We start from the raw sequence: 12975 nt of genomic DNA, 5'->3' as shown, positions 1-12975 counted from the left end.
GAGCACAGTGTTTATTTTTGTTTAAATATTTATTTTTGTTTGCTTTAAATAAAACGGCGGCCGCGCCACTGCACCATACCTTTTTGTTTTGTTGTGCCTTCTTCGGCCATGACGTCAGACCCTCAGCCATTCCTGTCACAGGGTGATTTAATGTATTGTTTTGAGCTGTCTGGCAGAGGACGCGCTGCCGGCACCGCCTCTGCCAGATAGCATGTGAGAATGTGGCTGGAGCAGTTTACTGAATTATTGTTTGAATGTTTATAATTATTGTGACATGGTATAAAAGCCTGCAGCTTTCCTTGCTCTGTGAGCGTTGTTTTTGTTGAAATATTTATTTTATTTTTGTTTTGATAAAAACGGCGCTGCAGTGCGCTTTTTCACCCGAGTACTTGGCTGTCTGGTCTGGGAAATTCACCCCTCGGCTACCCTGTCACACACCAAGTTTCATTCTGCAAATCTACAGGACCTTACACAAGCAAACTAAGAATAAAAATAAACTTTTGGCAATGAAACAATAAAATAACAAACGGGCCATTCAGTGCATGCGATTGCAAAGTAATACAAAAAAACGAGGGATAAAACGATAGACGTGTCTGCAGCTTACTGTTAGTTAAGAGTTTATGGATTTTCAAAACGTTTGCCAACAATACTGACCCCTGACCCGTAGGGGTCAGTGTAGTGCTGCGAGGTAAACCAGCTCGAGATCAGCAACTCAGCGTGACCAGGATTCAAACCAGCAAGCTCCTGCTCCCATGTCTCTCCCTGCACTACACTGCCTTTACCTGTACGTACTTGTAGCCAGGTGAAATAATGGCTTAATAAGGCATGAATTAGCACTGCATTGTTTATTGGTAGCAGGTGCCAACCCTGACTTGTAGGGTTTGGCTACATGGTTGTCTAAGTTGGAGAGCACACCACAGCATGTGAGAAGGTTTTTAAATCTTAACAGGTTTCTTTTTTTTTTTTTAATTTAGTCATTGCCAATAATTGTTTTATTATTTTCTCCCAATTTGGAATGTCCAATTATTTTATTAGGCTCAGCTCACCGCAACCACCCCTGCGCTGACTCGGGAGGGCGAAGACGAACACACGCTGTCCTCCGAAGCGTTTGAGGACAACGCAGCTCTCGGGCAGCTTACAGGCAAGCCTGCAGTCGCCCAGCCAGACTACAGGGGTCGCTGGTGTGCGGTGAGCCAAGGACACCCTGGTCCGGCCTAACCCTCCCTCCCCCCGGGTGGCGTTCGGCCAATTGATCACTGCCCCCCTGGAAGCTCCTGTCCTCTGTCGGCAAAGGAATAGCCTGGACTCGAACCGACGACGTCTAGACTATAGGGCACATCCTGCACTCCACGTGGAGCACCTTTAATGTATAAAAACTGTATTAGAGTTTAATATAGCTTCTTATTATTATTACAGGAGCTGCTACTCCCTCCTCTTCCCATGTTTCTTGTGTTGCATTTGATGTGTAATTTATCGATCACTTAATTTGTTTGTTTAAAGTGTAACACACTCCTCTGCAGTGTTTCCAACAAACACATGCCTGTTCTGTATCCTGTGTTGTCCATATTGCAGAAATATGTTTCTAACATTTAGTTACACATCATAGGATTCACCTTTTACACTGGAACATGCGCCAGGAGATTTTTTTTCTTCTGAACATCGCAGTGCCACCAGTTCATGCTCCCTCCTGCAACAATGCTGGTGCAGAGATTGAAATGAGTGGCGTGTTGTGGGAACAGAGAACCAGCACTGTTGCAGGAGGTTTAAAGAAGAATGTCTTATCATTCAACTAAACAGAAAGCTGTGTAGATGAGAGGCAAGTATGCGGCAGTACTATTAACTCATCACTGCTAGAAGGAGATCTGTTACACATACTGAAGATGGGACTTTGCTGAGGCTGTGGGCTGACTCCAGTTTAAAACTAGAGGAACATATCAATACCATGACTTCAAGAACCCATTCTAAACTTGATGCTCTTTCCAGAGCACGTGCTTGTTTGAACCGATCCAATAAGCTGCATATTGCTAAACAGCCAGCGGTAAAAGTGCAGTGACATTGTTTACAAGTCTTGTTATACATGATGTTGCAGATTCATGCTTCAGTGTAATTATTTCATCATTGTGATCTGTATTGAGAATATGATATGAGAAGTTGTACTGTATTTATAGCAAACTCATGGCTCCTGATCTTTTCAACATACTAAATTGAAGGTAGTTCTTAAAGCCAGGACGGTGCATCAGGGCTAGTGTGAGTTTGAAGATAGGGACTGGGGTTCATTTACCCTAAAGCAGGCGAGGAATTAATATTGACTATTTTAAAATAAATAATATTCCCAAATGACCCTATATATAAAATAACCATTAAATATACCTGTATATAAACATACAGGTGTTTAAGCAAGTTGCATTTGATGGAGCTGTTTCTGAAACTGACAATGCATGCAAAAACTGCATAGAAGGATTCTGTTATCTACAATGACTTTAATGGAATCAATAAAATGCCCTGCAGGCTTTGTCCAATGCAGAAATTACTTGCTGATCAGGTCTGTAAACTAGCTCAGATGCGTTTTTAAATGACGAAACAAGAAGCAGAAGTGGTAACGGCGGTAAACTCTGCAATCGGGCGCTGGGCAGCAGACGTCAGAGCTGAGCATGAGCACCGTGTGTATTACAAGCAGGAAAGTGACACCAAGAACAGAAAATACTGTTAAAACAATTGGAGTGGTACAGTAGCGAGGTGTACAATGTGCAGTTCAAATATAAATAGGAATATTTAAAAGCAAATTGCTTCAAATAACATTTTTTCCTTTTTCTTTATCTATCCCCTTACCTTTTATGAGACTGTATTTGCAATCATAAGTGTTTTAATACAATTATTAACCGACTGTGTTTTCTCCATTCTTTCCCATTCAGCGTGCAGCATGAAAAGAGTGCAAGAGACGAAAAATAACATGAAAAATTAAACACACATTTAACATAACGCGTGCATCTTTCATACAGGATAATGTGAGAGCTACAAAGTGATGGTAATTCATATTAGATTTACTGGAATTGTATTTGTTAGCTATATGGACTAAAGCATCCGACTGCCTCAATAGAGCTGTCTGTCGAGGTTAATCAATAGAGCACTCAGATAGGTCTAATTCCTAAATGCATCTTCTGCACCAGTGTAACCCCCGGTGATACTCTGCTCCTAGTGGATGTAATAAACGCAATAATTCGGAGTGGTCCTGGGTTTCATTCCTCCAGTTCTGATCTGGCTTGGAGTTGCTTTGAGCTTGTCTGAAGAATTCCACTGCCAGGACTGGAAAGCCTGCCTCATCCAATCAAACCACGTGAGACAGAAAACTTCAACATACCTGGCATTCCTTCCATTTCCTCAATCCGCCCTTTGTTTTCAAATGGTAGGTTTCTAAGAGAAATTCCCTGCATGGCACCAAATAGACTCAATTGTAATACAAAGTGGACAGGACTCCGTCTTACAAACCCTGCCAGAAAGCTGTCCCTTCTTTTGGGTTAACAGACTCATGTGAGCCTCTGTCCTTGAGTGCAGCAGTACATGTCACTGGCAGAGAGGATCAGATAACCAAATTTATATGCAAATTCATTCCTGCTACCACAGGCCTGTTTTTTTTTTTTTTTTTTTTTAAATAGGAATCACAATGAATTACGCTTTCATTTTCTTTATCTCCCTAGATAGGAAAACAAAGAAGCTTAACCTTTAAAGCTAGAATTTTCTACAAATACCATTGGTTCTCTCCACCACTGAAGCCTGCATATAACTCAAGTCCAGGGCTTCATAGACGGCCTACAGGTGTGTTATTATTTTGTAGCATGTTTCCAGGTGTTTTGAAGATTTGAAGATTTGGCCTAGAATTAATTAAGGGGGGGTGGGTCTACAAAACTATAGTCCAAGAGAGTATACTTTTTTAGACAAATATTTTATTTAAAAAAATGGTTTAGCCTTCCAATCAAATAAAGCATTTTATATTTTGCCTATGTGTCTCCTTCCATTTCTGCCCTTTCGTACACTGTGGTCCCTTTCCATCCAGTTATAAATGAATTGGTATTTCAGTCGAATGAATTAAATGGAAAGGTGAAGTCTGGACGCAAACCACAAAACACACGGTTTAAATAACAATGTCTTATCATTCAAATACAGAACAACCTGGGTAGTCAAGAGGCAAGTACGTATTAACTCATCACTGCTAGAAGGAGATCCGTTACCATACTGAAGATGGGACTTTGCTGAGGCTGTGGGCTGACTCCAGTTTAAAACTTGGGGAACATATCAATACCATGACTTCAAGAACCCATTCTAAACTTGATGCTCTTTCCAGAGCACGTGCTTGTTTGAACAGATCCCATAAGCTGCATATTGCTAAACAGCCAGCGATAAGAGTGCAGTGACATTGTTTACAAGTCTTGTTAAACATGATGTTGCAGATTCATTTGCAATCTATACATTACAGTGTCTTCTGGCAGTGGGAACTGGTAGTGAGGCAGCAGTGTGGAGTAGTGGATAGGGATCTGGACTCTTGCCCGGAGAGTTGTGGGTTCAGTCCCAGGTGGGGGAACACTGCTGCTGTACCCTTGAGCAAGGTACTTTACCTAGATTGCTCCAGTAAAAACCCAACTGTATAAATGGGTAATTGTATGTGAAAATAATGTGATATCTTGGAACAATTGTAAGTTGCTCTGGATAAGGGTGTCTGCTAAGAAACAAATAATAATAATTACTAATATAAAAGTATATAATCACTCTTCAGAACCTGTAACGGATCTCCTCCTAACGGCTGATGAGTTAACAAGACCGACATCGGCAGAAGACTTGCCTCTCCACTTCAGAGCTTGCTCTTCAGTTGAATGGCAAGATGTTTGTCTTTGAACTGTAGGGTCCATTTTCCATTCAATTGGATGGGTTGTGATGCCAATTCATTACAGCGGAGCCCTATGGGAAAGAATCTTGACCCCTTATGGTTGAAACAGGTCATTAAATATCTGTGTTCTTTGCAGTATTATGAGCTATAGCATGTGAGCTGGCTATAAAACCACTCACATTTTATCTGCGATTATGTTTTCCTTTGTTTACCTGTTTGTTATAAAATCCATTCCCTTTTTATTTGAAGTGTGTAGATTGCAATGGCTCAAACGCTGTGCCCCAAAGGTAAGTACTTTATTAAACATGCTAACTATTCAAGAGCAGAAACACAAATACATGAAGATTAAGAACACAAACTAAAAAGATGCAAAATGTTAAGCAAATTCAGGTGGTAACAAGTATTCCTTTAATATATTCCTAGACAGAAAAAAAATTAATATTCTTACTCGTAATACATACTTGAGGTTAAAAGTGATACTGTTCTACTCAGATATTTCTAAACACAGTACTACTGCTACAGATTCCACGGTTCACATTACTGTGTTTATTGCCTACTGACCCTGTCGAGATAGTCTCTTTTTATCTCGGAGCCTATTTCAGGAAATACAGTTCTTGACACCAGGACTGTAAATACAAAATTTGAGCTATCAATGTTCTAAAATTGAACAGTCAAAAAAGTAACATTGTTTTAGAGAATAAAGACAGCTGTATCTCAGGATTTTGACTTGTTTGGTTTTGGTGCTTGGCCTCACCTAATGGGACACTTGTTTCTGCCAACTGCTTCCTTGGTACTGCGACTGCTGGAGAGGAGGAGGAAAACTCAAAGCACAGCACAGACTGTCAAGAGGGTTACATTGACCTGGCTTCAATACTATTCACAGCTGTGACTGAAGGCTGATGTGAATGGCATTGCAATTTGCAGGACTCTCCCCAAGGCGGCAGGATCCAAGTGATTCTGCCTCAACAACATGACTAGGTAGCCCATTCCATCCCCTCACCACTCTGTGTGAAGAAGTGTATCCTTCCCTCTGTCCTACGTCTGTCTCCATTGATTTCCAACAGTGTTCTCTGGTCCTGGTTTCTGTGCTGTGCTTAAAGTATTGGTTAGGGTTATGTCAACTCCTTTGAAGATTTTAAAGACTTCAGTCATGCCCTGCTAATTCTTCTTAGTTCCAGGCTAAATAGATTCAGTTCTTCCAGCCTCTCTTCATAGCTCAGTCCTTTAAACCCTGGGATTAGTCCGGTTGCTCTTTGTTGAACTCTCTCAAGGGCCACAATGTCACTTTGGTAGTGTAGTGACCAGAACTGGATGTTCAATGTTTAGGAAGTTATCTTAACTAATGTATTCATCTTCTTGTGGTCTCACCAGAACATTATACAACCTCATCCACCTTAGATTTGTACATGTATGGCTATAATCCCAAGCTTTCTGTTTACCTTTTTCATTTTAAACATTTATATATCAGAACCAACCAGTGATACCATTGTATAATGAAATGAAGCCCAGATACTCTAGAATACAGATCACAATGATGAAATAATTACACTGAAGTACAAAGCCCTGGGATTGTCTGGTTGTTCTTCTCTGGAGTCTCTTCAGGGCCACAATGTCCCTCCTGTATGTGATGTCTCTCTTAGTGGATAATCACACCCTATTACACATGCATTTTCGTTGATAACTGTCGCTGTTCCGCCAGTAGCATGACCCTCAAGACACTGCTGAGGTGAAATGACCCAGGAAGTGAAACATATTTCCTGTAAAACAAAAAAAAAAGCACAGATAAAATTTAAACTTCTTTTAACCTACTGTGTGCGGTATTATTATTTATTTCTTAGCAGACGCCCTTATCCAAGGCAACTTACAATTGTTACAAGATATCACATTATTTTTTACACACAATTACCCATTTATACAGTTGGGTTTTTACTGGAGCAATCTAGGTAAAGTACCTTGCTCAAGGGTACAGCAGCAGTATCCCCCACCTGGGATTGAATCCACAACCCTCCGGTCAAGAGTCCAGAGTCTTAACCTCTATGCCACACTGCTACCTTGTAACATGTGTTTCTTTCAAAACTGCACATTTGAGACCTATGATTTAAGGAATTATATTGTTAGCTACTTCAAGTGAAACAATGTCTTCAATGTTGAAGGTGTGGGCTAAATATGGCAATGACTTTTGGAATTTAATCTCAGTATGTAAGAGTGCAGCGATTAGGTTTAGTGTATTGATTGCACTAGGCAGTCCTAGGTGGGGTTATTTCCTGTACCATTTTTTCTCAGAACTGAGTTCTACAGTGGGGTTAACCACACCGATTTCCAATCATTTCCTGGCAGGCTGGATAAAGAGTGAGGTTACTTAGTAACAAAATTAAATCATTCTCTCACCTACGTATCATTCATTCGGTTAGATTTCCAATGTTTATTTTGTTTTTGATCACATACTTGACATTTATTTAAAAGTTTGAGCTTGGTTTGAATTTAAGACCATTACAAGACTAGTTAAGGCTTTTTCATCCTCAATGGGAGACTAATGATGAGAATGAAGCTTCAGCTGAGCCAAATGAAGCAAGCGGTCATTAAGTAAGTGTTCCTTTCAGGAATCCTTTGATGTTTCAGCCATTGATGGCAACGAAACGTAATGATCTTACCGACTGTCCAGTTTCTAGCACAGTGCTCACTGTGCGATGTTTCAGGCAAGCCGAAAAGAACCGTTTTCTGCAATATTTTTATACACAAAATGATATCTCCAGTCTGAAATTGTCCCCTCTCAATTAATATGAACCTGACGCGTGCTCCTATAAGGAAGCATTGCCTATCTGCCCAGTTAGTTGTAACACGCGTTAGAGACAGCGCTGTTAAATGTGCCAATAGGGTTCAATTCCCTGCCGGCACAGACAAATATTTGTATAAGTTCTCACAGTAAAAATATCTTGATTCTAATATTTATTATTATTATTATTATTATTATTTATTTCTTAGCAGACGCCCTTATCCAGGGCGACTTACAATCGTAAGCAAATACATTTCAAGTGTTACAATACAAGCAATACAATAAGAGCAAGAATACAATAACTTTTGTTCAAGTAAAGTACAAGTGTGACAAACCACAATTCAATAATACAGCAGATAATAGTGATAGTTACATCAGGATATGATTAAATAGTGATAGTTACATCAGGATATGATTAAATACAAAGTACTACAGGTTAAACACTTGGCAGATTACAGTATTCTGAAGTACAGGATTAAATGCAGTAAAATAGGGGGCAGATAAGAGCAAAATAAAGCACATTTACATGAAGGGTGATAGTGTCCCAGGATACAAACAGGAGTTCTACTAAGTTCTATTTAACTTCAAATCAAAACAGTAACCTCTGAAGGCTGTACAATGTTATATGAACTGTTTGATGTGCAAATGCACGAAGGAAAAAAAACTATGCAGGGTATTGGGATCCTGGTAGCATGACTTCTTTATGGTCGAGTGATTGCTTGTTGCACGTCAGTGCAAATATTATTGGGCTACATTCTGGTTCAAATCCAAGAGGGTGTGCATGTCTTTTATATATTAATTTTACATTTTTTAATTACTACCAATTTATTATGAAGCACTACAAAGGGTTCAAGATGCCTTACCGTTTAATGAACCAGCATTTCAGAAGATACAGTGCCTCAGGAAATGCTTCAGTCAATTCAAATGCTTCAGTGTGTGATTGGAGCTTCAGGTGATTCAAATGGTTAATGTTTGATGCTTCATATGAAGCAAACATGACAAAGCCTCGCCAGGTGAACATCAGTGAACCACAAGAGTCACGTGACTAATCGTATACGACTCGTCCTGTGTAGCGCAGAGCTAATGTTGGTAAATTCAAGTCTTAAGTTTGAGGTGAATTACAGATTGCTAGTGGGAAACGTGAAGCCTCGTGAATCACTGAGCCCTTTGAATCATTGCTTCACAAAAAAAACACTATATAGATGTTCAGTTTGTAGGTATATTTCAGTGTAATAATGTCATCATAATAAATTGACAAATGCAGAATTCATGTATTTCCCACTGGAACACCTGAAGCTTGAGTCAAACACCGAACAATTTGAATTGCTTAAAGTCTTATGTATCTCTGAACCAGTTGAATCGCAGGCATTTTTATAGGGCAGCAGTGTGGAGTAGTGGTTCGGGCTCTGGACTTTTGACTGGAGGGTTGTGGGTTCAATCCCAGGTGGGGGACACTGCTGCTGTACCCTTGAGCAAGGTACTTTACCTAGATTGCTCCAGTAAAAACCCAACTGTATAAATGGGTAATTGTATGTAAAAATAATGTGATATCTGTATAATGTGATATCTTGAAATAATTGTCTCTCTGGGCGTCTGCTAAGAAATAAATAATAATTTCATGAGGCCCTGTATCTTCTGAAATGTTGGCTCACTAAATCAATGGTTCCCACTCCAACTAGGCATACAATTACTTACTAGACCCTTATTTAAAATTATAATTTACTTAATTAGACCTTTTTAATTGTTTTCAGCTCTTAAACAGTTGCAGAGTTCAAGTAACTTACAAATGTTACAGCTGACTTATCAGTTGCAGTATTTCCTGTTCTCCTGTGTTTGTCAATAACAGCCCACACAGTGCTTTTCGGTAAACCGTCTTTCTGCTGTTTTTCTGGTAGTTTCTCCTTTTTCGTTTAGTTGTATCACTGCCATTTTGAGATTGTTGCTGTACTCTTTAGTTTTAACCATTTTTGTTTCTTTTTTGAATCACACATTTGTGATTTGTTTTTCAGCACTTGATTATGTATTTATTTATTTATTCTATAATTATCATCAGGTGTTGGTTTTCAATCATGATAACTGTCAATAATTAACAAATGGGTTTCATACAAAATATGTTGATTGCCCAAATACTTTTGTCAAAGTATGAAATTAGTCATTTTTCATTTTATGCATGTAATAATGCATAAAATGCAGCAGTGTGGAGTAGTGGTTAGGGCTCTGGACTCTTGACCGGAGGGTTGTGGGTTCAATCCCCAGTGGGAGACACTGCTGTTGTACCCTTGAGCAAGGTACTTTACCTAGATTGCGCCAATAAAAACACAACTGTATAAATGGGTAATTGTATGTAAAATAATGTGATATCTGTATAATGTGAAATAATGTATAATGTTATATCTTGTAACAATTGTAAGTCGCCCTGGATAAGGGCGACTGGTGTAAAGAGGCGTTTGGCTTGAGGATCAGAGGATGCCCCCTGACCTGCTGTTCCCGAGGGAACTAAATTTGACTTTCTAAGCACATACTAAAGAAAAACAAACTTGTAGAATGAGTTATAGGGTGGACCAGACAGATGTTTATTTATTCATGGGAAAAGTTGTACTAGAACAAACAGTTCTTGTTCCATCATTTTCTTTCACAACAGGTCTGTGGTCTCGTCTTTCAAAACTGTCTCTGCAGCAGAGGTTTCAATAGCTGCCACCTGCACTGTGCAGACAAGCAAGGAAAGTGTTGAAACAGCTAGAATACAGCATCTTGGGGTTTGGGTTAAGAATTTTAGGACTTCATTAGTTCAATTGATCTAACAAGCAGGGAATCTATATACAGATCCATATGAATATTAACTTAGGACCAGAACTGTCATTTTATATTTATTTATTTATTTATTTATTTATTTATCTTGTACAGTGTCCAATTACTTTATTCCTGATTGTCTCCCTAATTTAGAATGTCCAATCACATTCCCTGAGCTATTGTGGGAAGTTGCTGCGGTGAGGGAATGTGATTGGGCATTCTAAATTAGGGAGACAATTAGGAGTAAAATAACTGGCACTGTAAAAGACTGCAGGTCAGCGGGTGTCCTCCGATCCCCAATCCAATCAGCTCTTTACACCCCGGAGCTCCACAGCAGATGTGAGTTACCGGCTGGTGGACAAAGGCCAGTAGGGGCCGATGTAGCAAGATGAGGAGAAACAGTCCCTGATGATTTCACCTCCCTAACCCAGCACCAGCACCAATATACTCTGTGGAATCCCCAGCGAAGAACGATGACTCAGCAAGCCAGGAACCTATGCTCCTCCGACTGTGTGACTCCCCCTGCACACCGCACGGCCGTGCCTCTACCAGGGGAGACCCTCGGGGACCCCTGCGCTCCCCTGACTGTGTGACTGCCCCTGCGCACCACGTGGCTATGCCTTTACCAGGGGAGACCCTCAGGGACCCCTGTGTTTCCTTGACTGTCTGACTTCCCCTGCACACCGCATGGCCGTGCCTTTACCAGGGGAGACACTCGGGGACCCCTGCGCTCCCCTGACTGCATGACTGCCCCTGCACACCACGTGGCCATGCCTTTACCAGGGGAGACCCTCAGGGACCCCTGCGTTTCCTTGACTGTCTGACTTCCCCTGCACACCGCACGGCCGTGCCTTTACCAGGGGAGACCCTCGGGGACCCCTGCACTCCCCTGACTGTGTGACTCCCACTGCACACCACGCAGCCATGCCTTTACCAGGGGGAACCCTCGGGGACCCCTGCGTTCCTTTGACTGTCTGACTTCCTCTGCACACCACACGGCCGTGCCTTTACCAGGGGAGACCCTCGGGGACCCCTGCACTCCCCTGACTGTATGACTCCCCCTGCACACCACGCGGCCGTGCCTTTACCAGGGGAGACCCTCGGGGACCCCTGCACTCCCCTGACTGTGTGACTCCCCCTGTACACCACACGGCCGTGCCTTTACCAGGAGAGACCCTCTGGGACCATTTTACTTAAAGAAAAATGTATTTAAGAGACGCACACACACTGTTAAAATATTCTAAAAGTCTTTTTTTTTTTAATAGTGTTTAGCGAGTTATAAATTAATGGGATAGCCTCTAAAACACTGGGAACATTAAAAAAAAAAAACTATTAGATTCTGTCCTAAAGGGGACGAGACTTGATGGGCCGCTTCTCCTTCACAAACTCTTCTTATGTTCTCTCAGAGCAATTGACATCTACATTAAAGCCTATCTAATCTGGCGCCAATTGGGACTGGAAAATAATGCTGGATTATACAGGGTCTGGTTTAGAGAGGTACTTTAAAATAAAGAAAATGACAAACTAGTTGAAAACTCTGTTACAGTAATACTAGAAGTGCTGTCCAGGTATGTGAGATAGTGTAGTCCTGGGGGAAGGAAAAGGACTACACTTCCCAGAAGAACACAGGCTGAAAAGCCGCAATTGTTTAATTGTTTAATTTAATTGTTTTATTGTTAATTATCCCCTGCACCTGGTAGTGATTGTAAATTAGAACCAGGTGCAGGGTATTTAAGAGGCGCAGTCAGGCTGCACAGGGCTGCTGTGTAGAAGGAGTGTTCTGCTTCTGAGCAGTCATTTAAAAAAGAAAAAAGTAAGTCTCAAGAAGAGAGTGTTTTGTTATTGGGCAGGTAAACGGCTTAGCCGTCCTGAGTGTTAGTTTAGGTTGCTGTTTGTGTTTTAGTAATCCTGTATAATAAAAAAAGTTTAGTGCTCAAAAAAGAGCTAGTAATAAAAGTGCGCAACCGCACCAAAACCAAAAGTTCCTGTGTCCTGGGTCTGTTTTTAAAGGGGTAAAGAACCCGAGTGGGTGCGAAACTTTTACAATATATATATATATATATATATATATATATATATATATATATATATATATATATATATGTGTGTGTGTGTGTGTGTGTTATTATAACAATTTTGTCTGCCTCTCACACAATAACTGCCTTGATTTTGCACCAATCTTTTATCATTCGCTCCCTCCCAGACATTTAGCTGTAATCCGATAAGCTCTCTCTGTTTCATACACATATTTGAACCTTTCAAGTACTGTGCACTTATGTGATGTGATTATGAGGTACCTCTGTATGTGCCTGCGCTGTTGTTTTAATATGCATGAGCTGCTCCTGCGAAAAAATACAGATACAATACTGAAAGAATAGCAGATTTTATTTTTGCAATTGAACAGAATTATAGCCAATACAATTTGTACTGTATTCAGTACCTGAATCAGAAACAATGACCCTGGTAATGAGCAGGCTCCTCGCTGTGTGAAGTCAGTGATCTTCGCTGGGGATTCCACAGGGTGTGTTGGCTC

The sequence above is a fragment of the Acipenser ruthenus genome, chromosome 48 (genome assembly GCF_902713425.1).
Source record: "Acipenser ruthenus chromosome 48, fAciRut3.2 maternal haplotype, whole genome shotgun sequence".
NCBI classification, from domain to species: Eukaryota; Metazoa; Chordata; class Actinopteri; order Acipenseriformes; family Acipenseridae; genus Acipenser; species Acipenser ruthenus.
The sequence above is the reverse complement of the archived record's forward strand: the minus strand, read 5'-3'. Positions refer to the sequence as shown.